The sequence below is a fragment of the Phasianus colchicus genome, chromosome 4 (assembly GCF_987193195.1).
Source record: "Phasianus colchicus chromosome 4, bPhaCol1.hap1.1, whole genome shotgun sequence".
Taxonomy (NCBI): Eukaryota; Metazoa; Chordata; class Aves; order Galliformes; family Phasianidae; genus Phasianus; species Phasianus colchicus.
Genome location: NC_143439.1, coordinates 29,909,870 through 29,936,058, shown reverse-complemented (window position 1 = coordinate 29,936,058; position 26,189 = coordinate 29,909,870). Strand labels below are relative to the sequence as shown.

At 39.7% G+C, this 26,189-nt stretch overlaps 2 long non-coding RNA genes across 2 annotated transcripts in view; one reads left to right on the top strand and one right to left on the bottom strand.

Moving 5' to 3' along the window:
- LOC116231137 (uncharacterized) overlaps positions 1-24,245 on the bottom strand; it is a 644,852-nt gene extending 620,607 nt beyond the window's left edge. Inside the window, exons 1-2 of the long non-coding RNA XR_016466011.1 lie at positions 24,160-24,245; positions 19,220-19,347 (exon numbers count right to left, since the gene is read on the bottom strand). This is a non-coding gene — a long non-coding RNA (uncharacterized LOC116231137). The remainder of the gene's footprint in view (positions 1-19,219; positions 19,348-24,159) is intronic.
- LOC116231135 (uncharacterized) lies at positions 23,002-24,256 on the top strand. The gene is made up of 3 exons (XR_004167374.2): positions 23,002-23,632; positions 23,756-23,863; positions 24,171-24,256. It is a non-coding gene; the product is annotated as an uncharacterized LOC116231135 (long non-coding RNA).
- Positions 24,257-26,189: the final 1,933 nt, after the last annotated feature.

Sequence of the window (26,189 nt, the reverse complement as noted above, 5' to 3'; positions counted from 1 at the left end):
CTATGTGTACAGAAGAGATGTACATTTTGAGAAGTCTCGTGTTAAACTTGCTCTGGAGTTGGATCTCTGAACAAAGAAGAGTGTTCAAAGGGACTCAGACCCATTCAAGAGGAAAGCCACTGCACCTTTCTTTGCACATCAGAATTTCAGTCTAGCAATGGATAAACAAGTATAGGATGCGTTAGCACCAGAAAGATATATCAGAACATGGTAGTTGTAAGTTAGGTCCACAAAGTAATAGTTTATGGTCTCTATTAATAAACCATTGTTGCTCTCAGTTTATTTCATGGGAAGCTAGGCTCCCATCACAAGATACAAAAGCTAGCTACTCTCCTTCAACCTTATCTGAGAATGCCAAATAATAAGGTCTGGTTTTTTTAATCTCTCAAAACTGAAGAGGAATTGTGGTTTTTTTTTTTTTTTTTCCTCCTTTGCAGCTCAAACACTAGAATGCCAGCACCCACAAGTTACTCTTCATTTATCCATTTAACAGCACAGCAAAATTTTGAGCTGATGCCACAAAGACTAGAAGCTGTAATCTAGTCTACTCCATAAAACCTAAAAGGTATATCTTCAAAGTAAGCACTCAATTTATCCAGAACTATGGAGTGTACTACTTCACACATCTACACATCTGAGCCAGCCCAAAAGCTATACATTGCAGTGTACTGCTGTGTTTTCTGAACTAAGATTATTTTGATCAACACAGTACTACTGACTAGCAGAATTGCCTATGAGCTCAAAGAGGATGCATAACACTAAATCGTATCTCATCCATAGCAGGAATCACAGAACTGGAAGGGAACTCATCAAGATGCTGTACCTACCTCATAAACAGCAAAAAGTAGAAGTGTTTAATTCACTTGCTCACAGTTTACTGCATTGTTGAAAACAAAAAAAAAACACCACTTTTTTTGGAAAGATTACACAGCTGAATATTGAATAGGGTGCCTTTCTGCCATGTTCCAGAATTGTCCCCTGCATGTAATATAACATTTTAGAAAAGGAGGGACTTTCCTTCCCTAAGGGTGCCTTAAAGTGCTCTGTAGAGTGAGACTGATGAGAGACCAGAAGATCAAGCCTAGAGCTTGAATATGGTGCACAGTACAATTTCACTTAAATCACAGAAATGATGAAAAGCAATTTGATTTTATAAGAGACTGTACAGGGTCTGGCTGGGATGGAGTTCATTTTCCCCACAGGAGCCCATGTAATGCTGTGCTTTGCACCTGTAGCTAGAGCAGTATTGATATTGCATTGATGCTGATGCTATTGCTGAGCAGTGCTGGCACATCACTGCTTTCTCTCCAACTCCCCCACTTTACCTTCTCTGAAAACCAGTAGGCTGGGGGTAGGCAAGAAGTAGGGAGTGATGCACTCAGGAAACTGACTTACACTGTATGGCACTATGCTCAGCCATAAATAAATTTATCTAAAAACAAATATAATGATACAAGATTTGAGTTTCACCAACATATGGACCACATACTTTGAGTGTTCACAGTGTAGAAGCTTTTCCTAGTATCAAGCATAGATCTTCATTGCTTCCAATTAGGTTAAATGTGTCTTGGCTTTACCTCAAAGGGAGAAAAAAATTTCATTGCCCTTCATTTGAAAACACTTCGTACACTGGAGACTGAGCAAGCAGTTTCTTTTCTTAAAGGTATAATTCAGTAACATTTGCAGCTTATCAGTCTTGTTAAAATGGTAAGCAGTCACTGTGAGACTCTCAGATCAACCTACAACTCTTGGAACACTTAGGATGTCTAAATCAGTAATCTAACTGGGTCCCTACTTCTGCAAATAGAAGAATAAGCACCTCACTTGACTATTAATGCATCTCAGAACATTAACAACTATCTTTTCCGCAACAGCATTGCCTTGTTGCCTTTACTACATACTCCAATACACCAGAAAGATTGTTCCCCTATAGCTACCTGAGATTCCAAGGGATTGCTTGATTCCAAACTGACACCGAATAACAGAATGTCTTCAGGTTCAGACCTTCTTTGAGGCCTAGAGTAACTGTTTTACCAGTCACCACTTTGGAAGGTAAAAAGCTAAACCAGAACACTCCAAAGAGAATTAAAAAAAAAAACAAACCATGACAAATAAATATTTACACATTGCAACTGAAGGCAACATCCAGCAAGCAGTCCCTTAACTAATAATTAGCACAACACCATTTCTTACTACTTGTCAAGTCCAGTCCCCAGCAGATAGAATGCAGGGCTACCAGATGAGTTCACTTGACTGCTTCCTACATCTACCATATGTCCAAGCAATTCATGGAAGCAGATGTCAGGAAACATATTCACTAATACAGAAATCTCTAAATACAGTCCACTTAACTGTATGAGATAAAACTATGGCTTCATAACCTCCCACGTTTGCTATTTAAAGACTCCCTACACCTTAAGTCCCTTCTTCAATATTACAACAATTTTTCTACGCGCTCAATCTGAGAACAGTCAGGTTAGCTGTCTGAAATAGCTAACAGTCACACTAGAGACAGGCTAGCTTCATTTATTCTGCTGAGAGCTAGTAAATTGGTCAGGAAGATGTCAAGTGTTGAAGAATTGTCCACAACAGTTTCTCCTTATTTTGAAGAATGTATTACTCATTTGATCTAGTTTTCAAGCCAGTGAGATTTTTCAAAATATCAACAAGAAACATATATGTTCCTCACTTAGAAAAAAAAAATACGTAATACAAGTATTTGAACAAAATGGTAGCAGCACTCATAGAAAATCTAGATTCATTAATCCTTAATCTCTGCCCCATCACCCTTCTGAGCTAGACAGAATACTAGAATACAGTTTCAATTCAAGTTCAGTCCAAACTCACACTATTCCACTGAGAACATAGCAACTTGGAGCCTCCTCAGAGCAGGGACCAAAGGGCTTCCGGTACTCTCAGAATCCCAGTTTCACTGCATCCCAAAAGTCAGGATGCTCTGGAAAGAAAGACCACTACAGGTTGAAAGACCACCTTTCCTCTTCACAACTCACAGCAGAAACACTGTAGAGAGAGCGGTGGTCCACCTCTATGGCAAGCCTTGGCCAAGATGCTGAAAAATGAGAGTAACATCCTCAGTCAAAATTCACTCTCACCTTGCTGAACCAGCTAACATGCACAAGCAATATGCTTTGGTGCATCTGTCCTTGTGAGCTAAAAAGGCAAAGAACTAATCCAAAAAGAAAAATAGACAGAGTCAAGCGGGTATGAAAACTTTACAGTGTGACCAGTACCTTTAAAAGCTTATGTGGAATAGCAGGTGATATGAAAAGTAAAGGTCTTCATATGCAGTTACTTTTCTACAAGAAAAGTAACACAGTTGTTCACTCTTCAGCTACTCACTCATTGCTCACTGAGTTTCTCATGCAAAGCCCAAATAATACGCCTATAGAATCCTAAGAAATCCACAGCGAATTCATCCTTTAAGGCAGCTCAATTGTATGCCAATTTACTCAAACAGTATATGGAAATTTCACATCCTGGAAGTCTTTATAAATCAATTCCAAGAGCAAAGCTGCCTCTTGACCAGAATATTCTCTGCATGCTGCACCAGGAAGTGAATGTGGCTGAAGTGACAGCAGTTTCTCCTTCCGAAGCCACTGTAAGTAAAATGCTTTCATACGAAATGCTTGTAGGTACAGATTGATTTAGGAGGTCTGATTTATATTGATAGAAATAGAAAGATCAGGCTGTAAGTACTGTGCACACTCCTCAAAATGGAAAACTAAATCGAGTTTTAAATTCGAGGTTGTAGTTCTGGTGTGGATTTGGACACAATTCCCTTTTTAAATGAAAAAGATTATGTCAATGTTTATCAGCACAATATTAAAATCTGAATGTCACTCTGACTTCCCAGCAACTGATTAAATAGCAAAGATAGGAAAGAAGCACTATAATGCACTATGATTCCTCATAATTATAATGCAGAGCATTTAAAGTCTAATTTACCTCATAAAGGTAAGGCCACCTCAACCCTACAGTATGGAAAAATCAAGATGTAAAGCAGCAGTCTGAGCAGAATAGGAAACACTATTCCTATAATGTGCAAAACACTGTACCTAAGAGGAGTGGCCCACTCCTGCTATACAAAGCAAATGGAGGCCTGTTTTTGTATGGATCAGTTACAAGGGAGGGATTAGGTAGCTGAGGGATTACTACATATGAGCTCTAAGTACTATAGTGTATGACTTGCTAATGGCTATTACTGGTAGCAAGACTAAGAGAACTGGATCTGAAAGACTAGACAAGATTCTTAAATCCTCACAGGTCTGTTTCTGTTGCTAGTTCTTTTCTGCACTCATGCATTCTGTCAGGTTGCACAAATATAAGAGACAGACTGCTGCAGGAGTTCCTAGATAGTTATAGTTGGAAGACAAGCAGATCTCCACATGGAACAGATCTTATTTCTATAGTGATATCTAATAGGAGGTGAGTTACTATTTTCAACACTTGCTCAGGTCAGCAGGCAGCAAAACACAAGATCAGTTTATTTCACAAATTTTTATCTACTGAACATCTAACTGATAATGATTTTTAGGTCACTTCATCCCTGGATTGGTCTTAGGTAAATTAAGACTCAATGAAAGGTATTTTTTATTCAGAAACTCACTGCCCTGTACCGCTGTCATACAGAAGAGAAACTTAACTGAGGGAAGCATAGTTACCAACATGAAGAATCCTGTCCAAAATTTCCTGAGGCATTTTAACTGGGTAAAAAGGTTATAAACTTTAACAGTGATAATTACAACTAACGGAGAATTTCAAAATAGAAGCATTTCTAGAACTTACCAGAACAATCAGATCACTGCTATTAACAGGACATGAACACAGAAAAATGAAGACATTCCAACTGTTCTTCACCATATGGTTCATGAATTCTTCAGTCCACAGGAGATGCAGAATATCAACCATTATTTTATCCATACTTCTTTTATCAGAAGTTTAATTAATACATGTGGCTGACTTGCAGGTAGGAGTGTCAGTCCCGTTCCCTTAAAAATCCTGGTTTTGCTTACTCAGAATCAAGACCATCTTACGGATCACACAGATGTTTGCACACCTGAGCAGCTTATCTCACACAAAACTACAGGGTGTGACAAGATTCTGACTTTGCTACAGAGTTTAGCCAGAAATTTCTTTCAGGCTTAAATAATCAGAAACCTGAAATGCATGAACTGAAGCTGAAGTAGAAATATGTATCTGCATCTATGACCTGGAAATGCATTTCTTGGAGCTATGGATGGTTATACACCTAGGTAGAAGCCGACAGTATCCTCCTGCTCTTCACAATGCAAATTCCCCATTTTAGACACTATAATCAGCAACTTATGCACAGTGTTCTCAGTTTTCTTTCAGCTCATACAAGAGACATTTTTCCTGTCCATCTTCCTCTGTCACAAACACCTACAGTTTCCACTTTTTAGCCTTGCCAGGGGTTCAATTAAATGCACTTCAATGCCAGAGTCTCTACAATGCATAAAGCAATTGAATACCATAAGAAAAAAGTTACTCTGAACCTATTCATATTATTAAAGACCATCTGACTGCCATTTGAACCTTTTTTTTTCTCCCTCTAAAACTCATCACCAGCACAGACAAATGTCCTTCAGAATTCTCTCTTTTGTCATTAAAAGACCATTATCAAAGGAGATCTGAACATGTTTTTTCTGCAGTTATGCTACAGATGCTCAACTTATCCAAGCAATAGAAGACAGCACTCAAAACCTCTTGGGAAAATAAAAAACCAAAACACCAAAAACAACTACATACACACCCTACAGCACCCACCACATCTGTATTCTTTGGCCATTCCAAAGAAAATAGCTTATTTCCAACCTCTGAGGCCAGTCATGTGGAAAACAAAATTCAACTCTTTTACCATGAACTGGATGCCTCTCCTCCTTTAAAAAAAAAAAAAAATGAATCAGAAAATAGGAGAAATCTATCTCTATGGAAATAGGTGTTCCTTCCCATCACTGCTATATACCAAAAATTTCCCAGAGTTCTCATTAGTCTGAGAGCAGAGCCAATTCCCAGTGGACCCTGTTAGAAAGGAGGAGCTAGCAACTACTCCTCAGTTCAGAGTCAGTACAAGAGACTCTGTAATGTCTCCTAACTCCTTTTAATCCTGTGAGCACAGGCTTGGGCAAGATGACTGTTAACATCAGCAGTTACAGGTTAGTGATTTCAAATAAAGCATTCACATAAATAGAAAAGAATATAACACCAAAAGGTAGATGAGGAGCAAAGTTGAAAATTCAGTATTAACTAGTCACCTAATGACATATTCAGAAGCTCCATCAAAGCACACTAGAATGCTCCAGTTCAGTTTCCAACTAAAGAAATATGCTGAGAAAGGCACTAATAAACAACTTAAGTAAGCCAAGTTAAGACAGGGAGTCAGAAATAGGCTTTTTGTTCTTTTTTTTTTTTTTTTCCCCAGATATTTGAAAGAATTCAGTAAAGAATATATAGTCAGGCTGGATAGGGCCAAATCCAGTGTAACAACATCGGTCTCTTTCCAGCAAATTAGAGCAGTCACAATGGTCAAATGGACCTCTGGAAACAAATAGGAACTTCCAAACCATCAACATGTTTTCTCACCCTGTATTAGTACAGGCCACAGAACAGTCATGTACACACGCATCAGGCAGAATTCTCATTGCCTAGTGAAATCCTCATCAACTAGAACTATTAAGACTAGGCATTACCTGCTCCTGTCTCTGTCAGATACAAGTCACAATGATTCACCTACAACCCTGAATTAATCATGGGCATATAGAAGGACTCCCAAGGATAACCAGAAGATTTGTATTGGAGGGATCTGCCCTGTGTTTTGGATACTGTTTTCCCAGTTGCTCCATTCAAGTTATGGTTGACACTGCAGGCTCAACCCTCACAGCTGAATCAAGGTTAGGCATCTAGAAACCAGGAGGCAGAGTATGCCTGGATCAACATACATCTGCCCCATTTCAAGGACTCTTCAATAGCAGATATTACATCTCCAAAAAGCAAAAAGCCATTTACAAGTGCTACAAAGTATTATGCAATTCTCTTCCAACAGGAGCTAAAGAGCTATTTTTTTGGCTCCTGTCTGGAACATTGCAATCTCACCCCCATCTTCAGAGAAATTTGAATGACGCATATTTCTGACATAAGAAAAAAAAACCCAACAACTAGGCTTTGGGGACCTTACCAGCAGCAACTGCTGAAGTAACTCTGCATAGGAAGGACTCTAAGGAGCAAAGTGGCACTTGGGTTCAGTCTTCCAATGGTGATTTCACAGTTAAAAATGTAAAACAATTACCAACATACCCAGGAATGCCTTAATATCACATCCAAGCTTACCAGCTTGAACCAGATCTGAATCTCCTAAAACAAATGCCAGACCTATCTGCATTTACTTCTGACTATCCAAGGTATGTACTTCAGTCTGAATTTGACATATCCCCAAGACTTTTCCTCTTAAACAGTTTCTTACTTCACCTTTAAAACAAATCCCTCAACTTCATTGTTTCTTGGTTGTCAAGTAGATATAACTGCTGGGATTACTTTACTGCCTCTAGATGTGACCAGTAGAGTTGACATATATCTCTTAACCTCTTCTCCATGAATCCAAGGAGAGTATTTTAAACTGCTGTTTTCATAATAGCTAAAGACTTCTACACAGACCATCTCCTTCCCAGGCCTATTGCTCAGATGCTCAAAATAAAGTCATTCTCCAATATAATTTCAATACAGACATCTTTGAGTCTACCCCTTAGGAACCTCCTGTAACAATAAAGACCATAAACGAACCCACGTACACTGCTGGGCAAAATTCTTCTTGCCATTCCTATTAAAAACCGTAGCTCAAAGTTATAACAATGACATCAGTAATTAGCCATTCTGTATCTCAGCACAAAGGGATTCCCTTTAAATTGATGTGTTCTGCCAAATATCTAAGAGGCTGGGCTTCTTTTTAACTTGAAGAGTATCAGTCACTATCCAAGACTGGATAGCATTAAGATCAGCCACCAGACAAACTGAGAAAGATAACTAGAAAGCTCGCTGGGCTTTCCACTCAGCATAATAATCCTTGCCCACTCTTCATCACTTGTCCACTGGTTGTTCAAAATAGTTTCGAGCAGGGCTTCAGGTAGCTATGGAGTTGGAGAAAACATAGCACTAGATACAGAAATACAACTTAAATTAGCTGGGCTAGTATGATAAATTGTCTGTGTGTGTCTTGTCAGAACACTTGTTTTCAACGCAGCAATTTATTTTCTCTTCAAGATACACAACTTGTACCATTTGCATTTGAAATGCAAATGGGATATGCTTTATATTCACTACTGAATTGTTTTAGAAAAAAAACATCCCAACTTCTAAACTAAAGCCATGAGTTTTGTGAGGGGTTACACAGAATCACAGAATGGTTTGGGTCCCTTCCAACCCAAAGAACAAGTTCCAGCCCCCCTACTACAGACAGAGTTGCCAACCACTAGGATCAAGTACCATATAAAGTTGGGCCCAGGGTCCGATCTAACCCAGCCTTGAATACCTCCAGAGATGGACATTCACAGTCTCTCGGGGCAACCTGTTACAACACCTTACCACCCTCTCAGTGGAAAACATCCCCCTGGCATCTAATATAAACCTTCCCTCCTTTATTTTAAAATCATTCCCCCTTATCCTATCACTATTTGACCACATAAAGTTAATTTCTCTGTTTATGATTTCCCTTTAAGCACTGGAAGGCCACAATGGGGTCTCCCTGTTGGCCATTCTCTTCCAATACAGCCCAGAATATCATCAGCCTTCTGGGCTGCAAACACACACCACTGGCCCACGTTATGGAATTCATTTACCAGGATCCTTAAGTCCTTCTCAACAGAGCTATTCTCAGTGTGTTCTTCTCCCAGTCCATATAGATAGCTGCAATTGCCCCAACTCGAGTACAAAACCTTGCACTCTGCTTTGTTGAACCTCATTAGTTTCACATGGGCCCACCTCTCAAGTTTATCAAGGTCCCTCTAGATGTCATCCTTTCCTCTGTTCTATCAACTGCACCAATCAGATTGATATCATCAGCAAACTTGCTGACGGTGCACTCGATCCCATCATCTATGTCACTGATAAAGGTGTTAAAGAGTACTGGTCCCAAGGATACACCTCTTGGGGACACCGCTCATCACCAGCCTCTATCTGGACATAGAGCCATTGACCACTAACTTCCCACCACAACCTTCCAACCAATTCCTTATCCACCAAACAGTCCACCCTTCAAATCCTTATCTCTCTGATTCAGAGATGAGGACATGGTGGGAAACCATGTGAAAAGCCTTGGATTACAAAAAGCAAAGAATTCATCTGTCCTGTGTTTTAAGAGCTAGAAGTTACGACTTCACACAGATAACAATAGCTACCCACTGACATCTGCACATCACCCTAACAGACTGGCAAGGTACCTGCGTGGAATCAAGGAAGCAGATCTCTGGAAATATCTGTTTCAACTTATGAAAATTACACTGTTGTTTTCACTAAGCTGTGGTCATGGCAAAATAGAAGTGAGGATCTAGTTGTCAAAAAAAAAAAAAAGAAAAAAGATATACAATAGATTTTTGTGCCCAGGAGTTTTCCAAGGAAGCACTAATCCAATCATAAGCAGAAAAGAAAAAACAATAAGAGGGAATATAGTTAAACAGCATCAGCTAGCACCAGATCCACATTTCTTGAACTACAAAGACTTCACAGCTACATCTAAAACTTAAAGAGCAGGCAGCCAGCTGCTGCCAAAAAAAAGTCTGAGTATTTGAGAGTAACACAAAAACATCTACGTTTGAAATATCAAAATAACTACGGGATCTTAATGATCTGCAGCACTGACAATTGCATCATGACAAACTATGATCAAGATCCATACTGAGACACCACTGAAGTCCCTACTGATAAAACTTGAGAGAATACCTTATCGAGCACTTCGTCATGCTTTATAAATAGCCACATGCAATTGCAAATTCAAAACTCTGGAAAAAAAAAAGTGAAAAGTGACATTAAAGGTAAAGAGGCCACAGTAAGAGGTGGTGGCCGCTCTAGTTCAGTTGGCTAGCTTGGACTTCAAGGGACACCAGACAGTTACTGACTGCTTAAGCACCGCTTAATCCACTAAATCAAGAAGAGATAAGCCATTAACTTCATTGGGTCCAAGCATTACTTCAGACTATTTTTAAACTGAGTTGTTCTACATACCCAGTGGTCACTATGAACTTTTGACTTTTCTTGAAAAATACAGACGCGTATATAATTTCCAAATCACTTTCCTCCCATCTGTTTCAGGGGGTCATGTTTGCTATGCCAAGTTCATCAGTTTGCACATACTGTATATGTTAGGATATTTTACTTGATTTTAGGGATAGAAACTGTCGCTTGCCTACTGATTTCATAACTAAGTTTTACTTCTGAAAAATTTACATTTTCCTTCCCAAATGGAAAGCTAAAGCCATGTCATATAGTCAAAATATAAATACGTTATAGTATCAGGTACACACAACTATAAGCACAGAAGAACTGTGCTTCAGTAGCTTTCAGTCCACACTTTACTTAGCATAAAGCATCCAGTCTTTGTCCATTTTATATCTGACATGCCCTAACACTGCTTGCTTAGGTCCCTAAAGAAATGTAAATAAAGCCATGAAACATTTCAATAATTACTGTGCTTGACCTCTGGCAAAGGATTCTCCTAGATTAAAACCTATTTGAATAAGCAGATCTTGTATGAAAACATCCAGTAGCATTAAAAATGTCCATTATAAGAGACTCAAACACAGCTTTTAGTAAGCTGCATTCGTTACCTCCATAGTAGGGTTTTTGTCCCTTTTGCCTACTTGAAAGTCCTCACACAATCTTATAGACAGCTTCAATGGTTGGCCTTTTCATTCTAGTCTGCCACAGTGAGTCAGTGCAGCTCAGAACATGACTGCATGCTGACCGATCCTGGTTCTACTTCAGCAAAACACTGAAAAACCCTCTGAGCCTTATTTCCAAGCCTGACTACAGAGTCACTGCTACCTTAATCACTGGAGACCAGGGGTCTGATCAGGACATTTATGAAAAGCAAGAAAATAATCTTTTATCTGGAACTGTAACAGATTCCTATCTACTATCAACCAAGAAGAATCGAGTTCTGATCTTACCAACAGATCATGTGGGCACTTGAGGAGCTCTGGAAGCCATGCTTCTCAGGTCTGCTAGGTAAGGGAGGGAGATGCTGTATCTGAAACATGCTGATTCACTGAAGTCAGGAAGACTCCCCTGATTTCCACACATCAAACAGTAGCTTTGGGTACGGATGGTTTTCCTCTGTCAGCAGGCTCTTGGAAAAAATGGCATTGTAGGCATCTGCACTAGAGCATGCTACAATTGTTTCTTGTGAGCTGAAGAGCTGCTAAGCATTATAAGTGGATACTGTAGCAATTGCAATCCCATGACTCCAGCAGTCCCTACTCAGCTGCGTGGATCTAGAGATCTATTCCATGTGAGCAGAGTAGTTTCCTCCACAAAAGGAGAAAGAAGCTTGCAATACACATCAGGGGCACTAGCTCTCCTTGTGACCCTCAGAGCAACAGAATGTTCAGTCTTCATGCCTGGCTAAGGCCAAAGAAGATTACCTTGGCTAAGGCCAAAGAAGATGACACTCAAAAAACCGTGCATGCCCAACAACACAGGAAGAGAAGGGGAAGGGAAAGAAAAACATACAAACTTCATAGAAGACAAGACTTGGTTACAGACTGCTGATCTAGGATCACATCTTCATTTACTACCTTCCCTTCCTCCAGAAACACTTCATCTTTTTCTGCTCTCTATCTAGCTCTCATTTTCCCCTTACCTTGAAGAAATTAATACAGTCATTCCCAAATCTTACTTCCATTCTGGTCTAGAAATCTCCTCTACAGAGCTGCAAAGATAGCTAATAATAATAATAATAATATATATTACAATTTGCATTGCATTTTGCTGTGCTTTTGAATGAATGAAAATACAGGTAAACACACTGCCACCTTTAACACTAGTACTTCAATCAATACATTTAAAAATCAATCCTCCTGAAAAGAAAAAACAAGGATCCTCCATGACATTCTAAGAAATAAGAGAACAAATAAGCAGATCTAGCTTCAGGACAAATCTCAGCTCAACAGCCTTCTCAGGCAGAAAGGGACTTCCTTAACACAGACTCAGCTGCAAAGCACCTATTTGTATCTACAGGCTATCAATCATCCTGATATTTTTGTTTCTACCATCAGTTAAACCCAAGCAGTACAATAAAGATCAAGCTGTTACACAGAAAGAAAGGAAAACTATCTTCTAAGGCCTGCAAGTCAGCAAACCACACAGCACCTATGGTGAAGCCCCAGTGCACTGATGAATGATCATTGCCCAGTAGAAAAGGAATGGATTTAAGCATGTGTATTAAATATTTTGTTAAACTTCAGTCTGACTGTCTGAAAACTACAAACGGAGAGTTTAAGCCATTCCAAACATGTTCGACACCTTCAGCACTGTTATCCCCGATCTTTACATCACTTCAAGTGACTAAGCTCAGGATCCCACGTACACAGAACTTCTCTGGAAAGAAAGAGAGTACACTGGGGAAGACCTACTGAACAAGACAGTGGAGCAAAGGCAAGATCTGGGGCATTAGAAAGCAATAGCACAAACGTTGTTACAAACACACAATCCTGCCACCATCCAGCTGACTGTTACACAAAAGTTTTATGCGCTCTACAATGGGTTTACTTTATAACCTTCTCTTTCTCCAAGTATTCTCATAGAGCAATCACAATCCCGTTATAATACCAGAACAGAACCCAGTTTCTCTTACAGAAGCCACAGTCCAGAGAAGGATTTACTTTCTGTTTTCTGTTACCTCTTGGACTACTCTCTGTATTTCTTCAGAAATTTTAATTGGGACTATAATTAGCTCATACCTCCCTGCCTTCACATGCCTTTTCCCAGCTTCCTTTATGAAGTGCTAGATCCTAACAATATTAACATTCTCTTCTGGAACCTCTTGAGATTCTAGCAGTAATTTCATGCATCAATAATGTTTTACTGAAAATAAACAGACATAAAACATGTGTAACTTGGGAATAATCAAGAAATCGCACATGTCCTGACGTTCAGCCAAACTGCCTAGCGACCCCTGTAATTACGTCATTCATTTACATATCCCCATCCAGCCCAATTTCCTTCTTAGTGATGGAAAGCATACCTGTCTAGCTAAGCAGACTGAAAAGGTGTGACCGACAAAAGCAATGAAACCTAATGAGACAGAACCCAGATGCCATAAAGGTTTAGACTCATTGGATTGTTTTCTTGTAAGGGCTGACGATCAAATTCCAGGTCTACAGCAGGAAACCGTTATTTATTCTGGCACAGCTCTCACATATACTTTTTAAAGAATTCATACCACCTCTTACATTTTCACTGTTACAGGCCAACCTCTACCAGATCATTCTAGAACAACTACAATCCAAAATAACGGAACTATATGCTTTCAAAGCTCTGACATTTCTATATCCACAACCCTCCTTCTCAGCAGGCAAAATAGGAACCTTGGTCACATGCTAATGAATGGGCAAATACCAGAAGAAGGATATATTAAAAATAATCAAAATAAAATCAGAGCTTTAGTCCTTTGAACACCAAGATACATTTAGAAGAAAAAGGCAATTTCAATCTGCATTACACGCAGCAATCTTTCCATCAACAAAACATTCCTGCAATTCCTTATAGCATAAACACCTGGTGCTTATTCTCCAAATTATAAACTCTGACACATCTGCACACGGAAAAAAAAAAGATAGCTTTTTAGCCTCAAGAGCATCTGGTATTCCTAATTATATTCTTTATTCCAACAGGAACTAGAGGGTTTCAAACCACTAAAGGAGTGAAGGAGATTTCACAGGGAAACATAGAATCTCTGCTATTATTGAGTTTTCAGAACCTCATCTTGAATATTGTGCACAGTTTGGAGCACCACAATATAAAAAGGACATCATAGGACTATTAGAGAGCATCCAAAGAAGGGTTTTGAAGATGGTAAAAGGTTCTTGACCTTGTTCTTACTAACAAGGAAGGGCTGGTTGGGGATGCAAATGTTGGGAGCAGCTTAGGATGTAGTAATTGTGAGTTGGTGAAGTTCAAGACCTTGTATGGAAAAAAACAAAGCAACAAGTAGGATTGCTACCTAGACTTCAGGAGAGCTGACTTCGATGTCTTCAAAGATTTCTGGAGCTGTCTCATGGAATAGAGCATTAAAAACTAAGTGGGCCCACAAGAGCTTAAGCTAACACTTAAACACCACTTCCTCCAAGCTCACTGAATGCCTTCTCTGCCCTGGTCTTTAATATAACAAGGCCCCAGGAATCCCAGACCCTGGAGGTAAGAGTCTGTGAAGAAAAGACCTCCTGCTACTCAAAGAAGATTTAGTCAGAGAACATCTAGCCAAAATCAATGGACACAAATCCATGAGCCCCAGTGGGATGCACCCACATGTGCTGAGGGAGCTGGCAGAAGTGATTACTGAACTGCTCTCTTTCATCTTTGAAACGTTTTGACAAATATGAGAAGTACCTAAAGGCTGGAGGATACATAGTGTCACTTTAGGTTCACTGGCTTGTTTGACCCAGAGAAGAGGAGACTGAGAGACTGTGACTGCAGCCTGCAGCTTTCTCACAAGGGGGAGCAAGGGGAAGAACACAGAACTGAGTCAGGTGGATGATAGGAAGATTATTCATCAAGACTTAGTTGGGCACTGGAACAGGCTCCCCTGGGCAGTGATCATGGCACCAAGCCCGCAAATTTAATTCTTGAGTAGACCTACATAGAGTCAGGAGTTGGACTCAATAATCTTTTAGGCCCCTTGCAACTTGGGATATTCAATGAAATGCGCACAAAAAATAAATAAATAAATAAAATAAAAACATACACAAGTGTATCTTTCTCAGGTCATGGAAATAGAGTGCTTGGTCTTAGAGTTTCATCCTTAAAATGCTTTTTTTTTTTTTTTGTGAGAGAGAGAGAGAGAGAGAGAGAGAGAGAGAGAGAGATTTCAATTCAGGAGAAATTTTGAAAAGAACTAGGAGGCGAATTGAATTTTAGAGTACCCTTCTTTCTTCACTGAACTATCTTAGATGAAAAAGTTAAAAGGTTAATTTTCCAAGTATGAAGTGAAGTGTCTCGTGCTTACATTTTAGATGGTGTGTTTCAGCAGTGGCAACAGCAGGTCACCTCCACTGATGCAGATTTTTTAATTTATTTTTAGAAGCACTGCCCCAAGCTCTTGATAACTGCTGGTGAAAATGCATAGCTAATGGTAGTGACTATATTGAAAAACAGTGTCTTGTAGCTGAGAATTTGCTTTATCAAACAGCATTAGCAAGCTCTTTGCATCTACTGTAGTTTCCATGGAAATGAATAGGAAACATTACTTTCAGAGCAACCTATGTATATAGGAAGATGAATACTTTCCTTGGTCCGGTTCAGACAACAGGCAACTGGAAACAGTTTTTAACACTAATAGGTAGAGAACAGTACAATGTTCTGAATTTCCAAGCAAATTATAGTACTCTTAAAACTTTTTTTTTTTTTTTTGGCCTTAAACACCAAACTTGCAAATTTTCATTTTAGTAAACAGCACTTTTTCTGAATTAGTCATTAAACTAAAATAGAGAAAGTAGTTTTGTGGTTCTCAGTTTTCTTTTGTTTTTAGTAGTACACTGAAATCCACAGAATGATCACTTGTTCTCACTACATTTCAGTCTTCGATTACAGTACTACTGAGGAACAATCTTATTTTGATTTATTCCCATTAAGTAATTTCAATCTCAATTTATTGAATTCTCACACTCCAATTGCACACACTGTACATAAGCTACATCAAGATAACAAATTACAGTAAGTAAAATAAAAACAATGAAATGTAATTATACAGTTTCAACAGTTGTTCTTGTCAGGGCTGTGGAAAGTCCCTACATTAATCTGAAATTTCACTCAGTTGTGTCACATTCAGCCCAAGAACCACTTCCCATGCCGAAGCTCTTTGATCTTGGATTCAGGGTGAAGTCCTGCCAGAGGCTAAGTGCTTCAGGAAAAAGTGTTAAAATATCCTCACATTCTAGCCTTTACAGATTCATGCTCATTCTCATTCTTGTTTGCAAGAAACTCTATTTCTCTTTTTAGACCTACCTGTATTATTAAATACTATCATTCTTGGTATTAAAGACAAATCTCTAATCCATCATTCCAGTGCTAAAGACTGGGACACATCTGAGCTCCTGTTCCTTGCTGAGCAGCAGATGTGAATGAAGCAGAAGCAGATAACTGATGGCCTATGTCACATCACACGTGAAGAGAGCAGAAGTGTACATCAATAGATAACTACAGCCCAACAGACAATGGGTTAAAGAAAGACTTCAAAAGATGACAGTTCTCTCTGTCAGAGTCTTTGCAATGACCCTGATCCAACTGTTTATCTTCTTCCCCCTTTCTATCATAGCAGCTTAGACTGAAGCTTCTTTAGCAATGAAAAACCATCTATTTACTTGGCATGAAGAGTAAGAGACCCTCATCTTAATTTGATCCTCTTGGCACCACTGTAATTACAAACAACAATAATCAGGGGAAATGATCAAATAACTGGTGTGAAAAAACACTGGGATGCATCTTATAAATTATTCAAGCAGTCACAGTTATTAACAGCTTCCTAGATTATTGAAACTAAGCCAACAATAATGTTTTGTTTTAAATAATTTCCATCCATTACCATCATTCTTTAAGACAAAACTGCACTGACATATTTAACCTCAATGAGGATAGCACCACTGCTAAGTGTTGCCCTTGGACAGAAAGCCTTGCAAGGAAATTCTTCCCTTGCAAGGATTTGCAGAGTCATAATAATATTTCTGTGTCCATATTAAATTTTATAGGTTTTTTTTTTATTACACAATATAAATACGGGGTTTTTGTTACTTCCAGACAATCTTAAAATAATTCCAAGGTTGTGCTGTCATCCCCAAACCATGGAAATTTGTAACACTGAGTTAACACTTAATTCAAACACTGGAAATGGAACAGTGTACAACAAAAGAAACAATGTAATGCCAAGCACAATTTTCTACTACAATAAGTTGGAGAGTGGCTGAGCAGAAAATTCATCTTTTGTCTTTTATTACATATCAGTTGTGTTATGCATCAGCAGTCTATAAGCGGAGATCAGACCTCTATCAAATGCTTGAATGATAACGTCTCTTGTGAAGCCATTTCTGAAGAGTCAAAAAGACAACAGCAATGGCTTTCTGAAGTCAATTGTTCAGATCTCTGAAGTTGAGGCAGCAAAGGAAACTAGTTTCACTCACATTCATTTTGTACTAAATATATCTAGTCTTGGCTCCAGATCCTCTACACTCCATCTTATCTAAGTGTTTCTAGAAGATGTAACTTTCACGCTGACAGAGAATGGTAAGAGAAAGCATCCATAATGCTCTTTAGCCAGAAACTAGGAGTGGAGAACTTTCTCGTACTTCTCATTAGTAAGAATTCTCAAAAAGGCCAGGAACACCACACAACATACTTCACAATGACACTGTCTGGCAGCCTGTTTGTTAGATCTTAGTTTTGTCACACCATGTCTCAGGACTTAATTCAGCAGACAACTAAAGCACGACCCAGCTGTTTGTTCACTCCCCCTCAGTGGGATGGGGGGGACAGAAACTGAAAAAAGATTAAAACAGTAAAGAAAGGGATATTAGTAATAATATGTATATAAGACAAAAATGATGCAGACTTCTCTCATGAAAGAGCCCAGAACACACTGATAAAAATGCTACATGTTAAGTCACTCTATCATATCAGACTATAACTCCACTTAGCAGGAAAACAGCAGGGCTTACAGAGATGGGAGAGAATCTGCTACCAAGCACCAAGTGCAGCCAGTAACATATAGCAGAGTAGTCCTGGACTACAAACATCAATAAAGCAGCGTACCCATGTTACACATTTGATACTATGAGACAGTAAGACCTGCATCACATTGAGAGTTGTCTCTATGCACACATTTGGAGATGACTCATTTACATAGCATTCTCCAAGATAGACACAGTTTAAAGAAGCAAATAGGTCAAAGTTTGAAGAATTGCAATTTTACAAAATGGCATACTCAAAATTGTTGGTTGCTACACTAAAGATGCCTCCACAGTTCCAAACAGCATAGGTTTCATAGGGGACAGTAAAACATACTTGAGTAGGACCTCAGAGAACGCTGTCTCTGCGTCCATCTCAACACTGGAGAAGTGCAATTATGTTGTTCTTCATTACCATGAAAGAACTTAAGCAAAGCACCAAACCCTGACCATCCATTCACAGACATAACACAAGAAGTGAAGCACAGACCAATGGCTTGAGGAAAATCTCTCTGCTCAAGGAAACAGCTGAGCAGAGCAGCCACAGTAGGAAATGAGCCTGCAGTCTTGCATCAAAAAGATGCTTCGTGAATAGCACAAGACAAGACTCTGCCAATACCACTACTTCCTGTATAGTCAAACATAGCATAAACAACAACAGTACAAAAAAACACAAACCCTTGGCTTGTTAGCAAGTATACCATTATCAGTACTGAAAGTTATTAAGCTTCAGAGCTGGCAACATTGCTGTACTGACACATGCACTACGAATATCCACCCAAGAAGTAGTATATAATAATACTACCTTTTCATACTCAGTAACCAAACCATATTTCAGAAATGCAACAGAATTACAGATCTTTTATTTTTCAGCCTTAGCATAATTATCACTTTGTGACATGAAAAGGCTAGCATCAAATCAATAACTCCAGACATGAAGTTTTCATCTTTATCATGTTTGGCAACCAGCGAGTTCTGCTGGATCTTTAACAATACTCCTCTCATTTTCTGAATATGCAGGTTGGAATACACAGTCAAGGAGGAGCATGTACTGCTCCTGGTGCTGTCCAGAGACTGCAGTTTCACATCACAGAAGAAAACAAAGTTTTACACAGACAAATAATCAAGACAATAAACAGTTTTACTGATTCTAGCCTGACTCCCCCTATGATGGAATCTCAGCTACAGAATGAAGCTAATGCAATTAGAGTTAAGTGTTTCTCTAACCACTGAATGTAATGACTGGAAAATTAACACCTTACCTTCAGTTCAAGATAAGGACAGAGCACAGTTGAAGATGTATAGGAACTGATCCTGAGAAGCACAATCAACAGGAAACAGCTACCAGTTCTGCAAGTGCTCCCTCTGCTCAGGTCAAGACAGGGATTCTCTGGAAAAAAAAAAAAAATCATTATCATGAAATCATGCCCAATGAGAACACATAGAAAGCAAGACATGATCAAGGCAGGTTCACCTATAAGCAGTAAGCATTATAATTATTCATCATTTGATTAGGAAAGCATATCCATATTTCTCTTTCTAATGATTCCTCAGTTTATATAACACATACCTTATTCTTTGTGTACAGGAAGAAAAACACATATATAGAATGAAAAGGAACAAGTGGCAGGAAAGAAAATACTTAGTACATGTAATAATCATAGGTTCACAGTGATGGAAGTGTCTTTAAAAAGTTATTAAGCCAACTCCCACCTCAAGGAAAGCTCAGTCTTTCCTGGTCAATATTTGCCTGACCTGCTATTAACGACCAGCCACAGAGACTTCGAATCCAAACTAGAACAGCTAATCTACTGACCTCTCCTGTCAAGAAATGCTTTCCTGATGCTTAGCTTTTTCTATCAGAAATATAGGTATGTAAATTACCACAACATGCAGGACAAATGTAGAGTGTTTTTTTCCCCCTCCCCCTTTTAAAAAGGAAGCTTGTTTCAGATTTGTTGATACTCTGAAAATCACCACTACTACTTTTAAGATGGGAAAATGATACACAGATCTGGCAGTACATCTCCTTGTCATTTCAGTGTAACAAAGCAGTCACTGAAATATTATTTCAGGGGGAAAACAAACCTTTTTATGAGTACAGTATTTTCTGTAATGTTAATAGACATTAGTGCATCATGGTTTTACCTCTTACAATCAGCACTAGTTACTTTCAGGCCAGCATAAGTTCAATTACAAAATCTGATTTCACTGAACACACATTTGTACAAGGATAAAAATGGAGCCATTTTATGTTACACGTGTTCCACAAAGGAAGATTGCTGTTGTGCTTTTAACAACAAATGCTCAAGAAAAAAATATATATCTTTCAAATAGGAAAAATCAAAATAATTTTGCTTGCGCTTCCTTCACATGTCGTCTTTGCAGGGCTTCACCTACACCTCCCATACTTTCTGGGTCACCGCAAACTCAGCATGAACCCTGTGGTCCCTACAATGACACATGCCTATCTGACACAGCAGAAGTAAAATTTTGCCTTCAGTTCCTGTGCTCTGCAGAGCCCTATCTTTTCAACAACCCAAAGGTTTCTATCCTTCTCTGAAAGTATCAACTCTCTTTGAAGGAACTAAGTCATGCATGCAAGAAAACATACATATGCATTTGTGTAAGTGAGCTCTGACTCAAGGGAAAGGAAATAAAGAGTGGGATTTTCTGGGAGGTTTACCATAGATCCAAACAGAAAAAGAGTTTTAAGCCAGTGCTCTCGTATAACACACATCACCAGTAGTAATTGTGAAGTCTAGCAGTGATAAAGCCAAAATAGCTCAATAAAGATCAAGAAAATAAGTTTAAAATAAATTACAAAAAAAAAAAAAAAAATCAGCATTTGTGCTGTCAATTCTTCAAAGACCCTACTAAACCTGAAGGCAAGCGTGCATTCTAAAGCCTCCTTAAGAAAAAGTTAGAACAGCAGATTCTGGGAATTTCTCCCATATGTTATCAAATGGCTAGCAGTATGTCTCAGAGTTGACTCACGATTACAAGGAAATGACAGCAAATGTCACACAGCAGCTTTTGCTCTTGCATCATCATCAGATATCTTCTGGTTCAAGTGAGAAGTCCAGGTCCAGGAGCCTTCATCATTCAGATGAGGTCCTTCCTCCAAAAACTAGATGCCTCACCTATTTAGCACGACTACATTCTGTGGAGTGGGACATTGTACATTCATTGTACATAAGGGAAAAAGAAGGACGGCAAAAGGTAAGTATTCCACTTTCTAATTAAGTGTTCTTGGAAACGCATTTGAAGGAATAGAACAAGCTTTAGCACATACATTCTTACCCTCATTAAGAACAAAGCGAAGTAAAGCTTGTTCTTATGAAACAAACATACTGAGAAAGATCATCTTGCATTAAGGGCAGCCCTGCTACTGCATGCCCAAGAGGCAAGTCGCTCAGATCCAGCTCTTCAGCTTTACCACACCCCATGGTGTGTTGCCACAATGCCCATTACATCTACTTGAAATCTCTTTGTGAACAAAAGCACTTAAACGCTAGAGCAATTCAGCCCCCCAGCTTTCTCTTCTAACATGGCTCTTGACAAATATGTCACCTGCATTTTAAATTGATAAAGTCCTTCCTTCTCTATGGCACTCCACAGTGGCTCATGGGCATTCAAAATTAGTTTACAGTAAGTGGAAATTAAAGATTAGCTCTCAGTCAAAAATAGTGGTTCACAGTTCTACACACAGCTTGCAAACATACTCTGGAAATGTAAGACCCTAAATAACAGATGATATTGCAAAACGAGTGGATGCCACATGGCGAGATACAAAGCCGTCAAGGAAAGACAACATTTTGTAAAAAGTAAATAAAAATGTAGTACCAAAAAGTGACTATATTTATTTCATACCCCCATAGGATTTGGTTTCATTCCCAAATGTTGCTATACCAATAAATCCTCCTTCCCTTCAAAGTTAGAGCAACACAAAGGATAGAGGAAATGACACATAAACAATCTGCATGTTGACAAGAAGGCAATTTTGTAATATGTTGTTATTTATGGGCAACACTTAAGCAGATGGAAGACGCGTCAAAATGAGTTTCATTTAGAACATGCAGATCATGAAGAAGTCTCTGCAGGAGTGGTGTATCATGGGAAAATATGAGGAACTTCACAACTAGAACCTGTATTACTACACGTAAAAGTAAAAAAGATACAGCACAGAAAGGGTCTCTGAAGTAAAAGGAGTACAGAGTGAGGCCTTTCCCAGAGATGCACCTAACTGTGAAAAGCCTTCTCACTCTCTAAAGAAGCAACTGGCAGATAGGGCGACCAGTAATGCTGGAACCCTCATCAGTATCAGCCCACAGCCTAGCTTTTAGAGATGGACAACCTTCCTTCTTCCTTCCCCCTTTACAGGTAACAACCTTCACTTTTCCAACTGCAGGCCCCGAATCACAGTCACAATAGCGAATGTGGCCTTTACTACATGCATTAGCAGACTGAAATTGTATTCATTATTCTGCTTTGTTTGTGAGATTCCAGAACCTATAGGAGGGGGAAAGAACAGACTGACCAATGCAAAGCAATTTCCACCCAAACTCTGAGCAACACAGCACAAAGTTCCCCATGAATGCACTCACTTTAGCTGCATTGCTCTCCACTGCATTAGCTCATGCATGAAAAGGGGAAATAAATTAGCAAGGGAAAAAATATTTATGCCTCCTCCTCCCCCTCCCCACTATTTCATTTGATTCTAAATCAATTTGGAAGCCTTGCTGGCATCAGAGCCCTGAAGTGCTGACAGCCATGGGGAACTTATAATAACTGAGAGTCCAGCTATCTATTTTCCTCTCTATTGGCATGGCTCCTTAGTCATACCATGGGACACAAGAGGGAGCAAAGCAGTTTCAGAATCACAGTCTTCTTCTAATAACCAATTTCATTTCCTGATCAAAGCTGAATTTTAAGAGTCTCCCACACATTAATAAGGCATCTACACACAGTGCTTGGATAATAATCATCTCACCCCCCCTCCTCCCACACCCTCTGGCAATCTACCTACTATGATCACGCTTACCAAAGGTTTGGTTTGTGGAATATTGTTAAAATATTCCAGTTACACGTTGTGAATGTGCTTTTCTGTCTTCTTTTGCTAGTTATGGGCTCATTAGGCTATCTCGATTGCATTTGGCGAGATGGAGGAGGCCTCAAAAAGTCTATCCTTTATGCACGAATCAGCTGCAAAGAGTTTGGGACCCTGACTTAGGAAAAGGCTGTACCATGTGTGCTCCACATGACTAGGCCTCAGAGAACCCACACAGGTATCTCTCAAGAAGCAAACCCATAAGAAACAAATATTCATCAGCTCTGCCTCTAAGCCATTCCTTCTTTTTCCAGTCTTCCTTCGGTTTCATCCAAGTTCTGTGATATTAAGCACAAACTTAGCCTACAATATTTTGCAATATTCCCCATCTGGCAAAGCACTTCATGCAGTGTTAGGAGGGTGTGGAAAGCAGTGGCAGGAAGCCAAGAGCATCGTGCCTGCAACATGCAGCATCACAGAAGGATCCCAAATTCGCGTCAGAATCCTTCCACCTCATGCAACAAACATCAGAACGTGCGTGTAATAAAGCAGCGCCAATAAAGCAAAGAAGCCTGTGGTGCTCTCCTGACCCAGCAACTCACTCTTGTTCCTGAAGCATGCTGCTGTAGGCACCCACTTTCCTGCAAGGCTGCTCCTAACAGGAAACTCCAGACTCTCTTTACTCTGCAGAAATCGTTACTTTCTTTCACCTTCCACCAACTGAAACATTGTTTCACCTATTCTATAGGCTTCAATAGACGGGAGTGCCTAAAGTCTCAGCTTCACAAAAAACAAAGAAATGCACGCACACAACACAAGAAGAGCAGTTCTCCCTTTCAGATCAATAGGAAAGAGGGTTATTTTCTGGAAAAAAGAAATCTGAAACTCCCCGAGAGTTTCTTTTCTACAGCTCTTCACAGCTTTGCATAGTTAAACTGCAGATCAGGCTTGAAAGTTATGACCTACGCTTCATAAAAAAGCAAGTTGTAGACTTTTGGGTCTGAAGCCTATGAAAGCTTTCTATGGCTTAACAGAGCCAGCTGAGCAAGGTACTGAGACAACAGATATATACGTACCTATACATTCATTCCGGTTGTTCTAACCTGCGTATCTAAGATTAAATAAAAAAATTAAAAAAAAATACTAACTTACTTCTTCCATAGTTTTGCTCGTCCAAAGAAAGGAGAGCACAGCTGACATCTCCACGGTGAGAATGCCGTAAAATACGCCGTTCGCATTAGAAAAGGCGGATTCGTGCCCCCTCCCCCGGCTCCTGGGAGCACGAGCAACGACCGTTAGGGGCACGCGAGGCGCCGACCTTCCCTTCACAAAGGGCCGGCAGCTGCCGCGGGCTGGGAGGGGCCGGGAAGCTTCGAGAAGCCAGTTGCGTTTCTGTTCCCCACTACGAATATCGACGCAAGCCATTCAGATGCAAAAATTAAAGGGAGGAGAGCATTTTGCTCTTCCCATCCACTCGACCACAAGCCTGGCTGTTTCCTTCCCTTGTTTCAGATGCCATTAAGTGCCTTTCTGGCTAGTTACACTAGGGCAGCTGTCTTAGCCTCCAAAATACACACACAGCTGTAACACAATGGAAAGTGCAGCATTGCCAGCAGAGTAGCAAGGTCCCAGGCTGCAGCAAGCGACTTGCTCAAATGCAGCAGGCACAGAAACAAAAGAAAGAACCTGCTTACCTTCCGAAGGACTCGGGTACACAGACATCCTTGCTTCCAGTGCCAACTCTTAAATGAGGTCTGGGATGGAGTGGATCCTGGCTCAATCCCTTCCGGTCACTCAGCTGCACTGCATGCACCTGAGCTCTCTTGGGTTGGCCCTGCCTTCCTACCAGGTGTTCAATCATTTCCTGAAGCCATGACTCAGCATTTCTGCTACAACAGCTCACTGGAAGCATTTGTGCACTTGCTATACGTTGAGTCCTTGTTGGTCCATCTCTACTGCCTTCCTTATCCATGTCAAGGTGGGTAACAGAACATTACACGTTTGCTGGGTCCTGCTATACACGTGCTCATTTTACTACCAAGTACCAAAGCAAAATGCCAAAAGGGTCCACACAAAGTGACTTACCATTGTCACCATTGATGGTAACTGAAAATTCAGTAGGTTCACCGACCCTTAGCTGATTGCCTTGAGATCTGAGATCACAGGGACAGAAGAGGCATCTGCAGCTCTAGAGGGTCATCCTAGGTCTTTCACAGTTCCTCAGTCATCCTCTATAACCTTTCTCTTCTTACATTGACCTAGCCTATGCTTCCTGATCCAGTCTTACCCATAAAAGCAGACGTAAATGTAATGAAAGAAGACTCACTAGAAGAGCTCCGGAAGAGCAGAGAAGAAAAAGATTTGAAGAACTAGTGATTCAAGGACATAAAGAGGAAAAAAAGATTGGTAAGAAATTGTGCAAGGAAAACAAAGCTGGGAAGGTCACGTATGGTTTTATAATGAAACGGAAGAAGGAGATAAAAGGTGGATTGCCAAAAGCTCTGAACTGGTCTGTCTCTGCTGTTTGTCTTAGTGATAACACTCTAACTGGTATCAATACTTAGGTCAGCGCTAAATAGATTAGGAACTCCCCACAGGGAGTGTGCAACACAGACGCATGCAGAAATTGAGGAAAAGGGGCTCAGGATGAGAACAAAAAAGAGGAAGAATAGGATCCCACTGTGTTAGCAGTCACGTATTCCTTTGTGACTATACATGCTCGGTAAAGTGCTGTTAGCTTTCTTCTCGGCCTTGGAGAGTGGGAAAGTCCACACCTATGCAACCATGACAACAGCACACAAATACAGATTGTCTGCACAGTAAAATATGCACCTTAATAACCAACAAAAGGCCAAAAAATAAAAGATAAAATAATCCTGTAAGTTTACAGCATGCTACTCTTCAGTCACTAGATGACCAGTATGAAGCTGGCCAATACTATCGATTTGGGAAAATATTAGAGGTTAGTACACATTTTTAGGGACATCTTGCCAATTTTGGTGCATCTAAAAAAAGTAAACAACAACACAGTAAGACTAAGCAGTAATTTCTCTCTGAGCTTTAAAACTATCGACGTTTTTTGTATCAGCATTGTAGCTTCAGACTGACGTAACCCTTAACATCTGAAATAACCGCATTTATCCATTCACCACCATCAGCTGCCAGAAGAAGAGTGACAAATA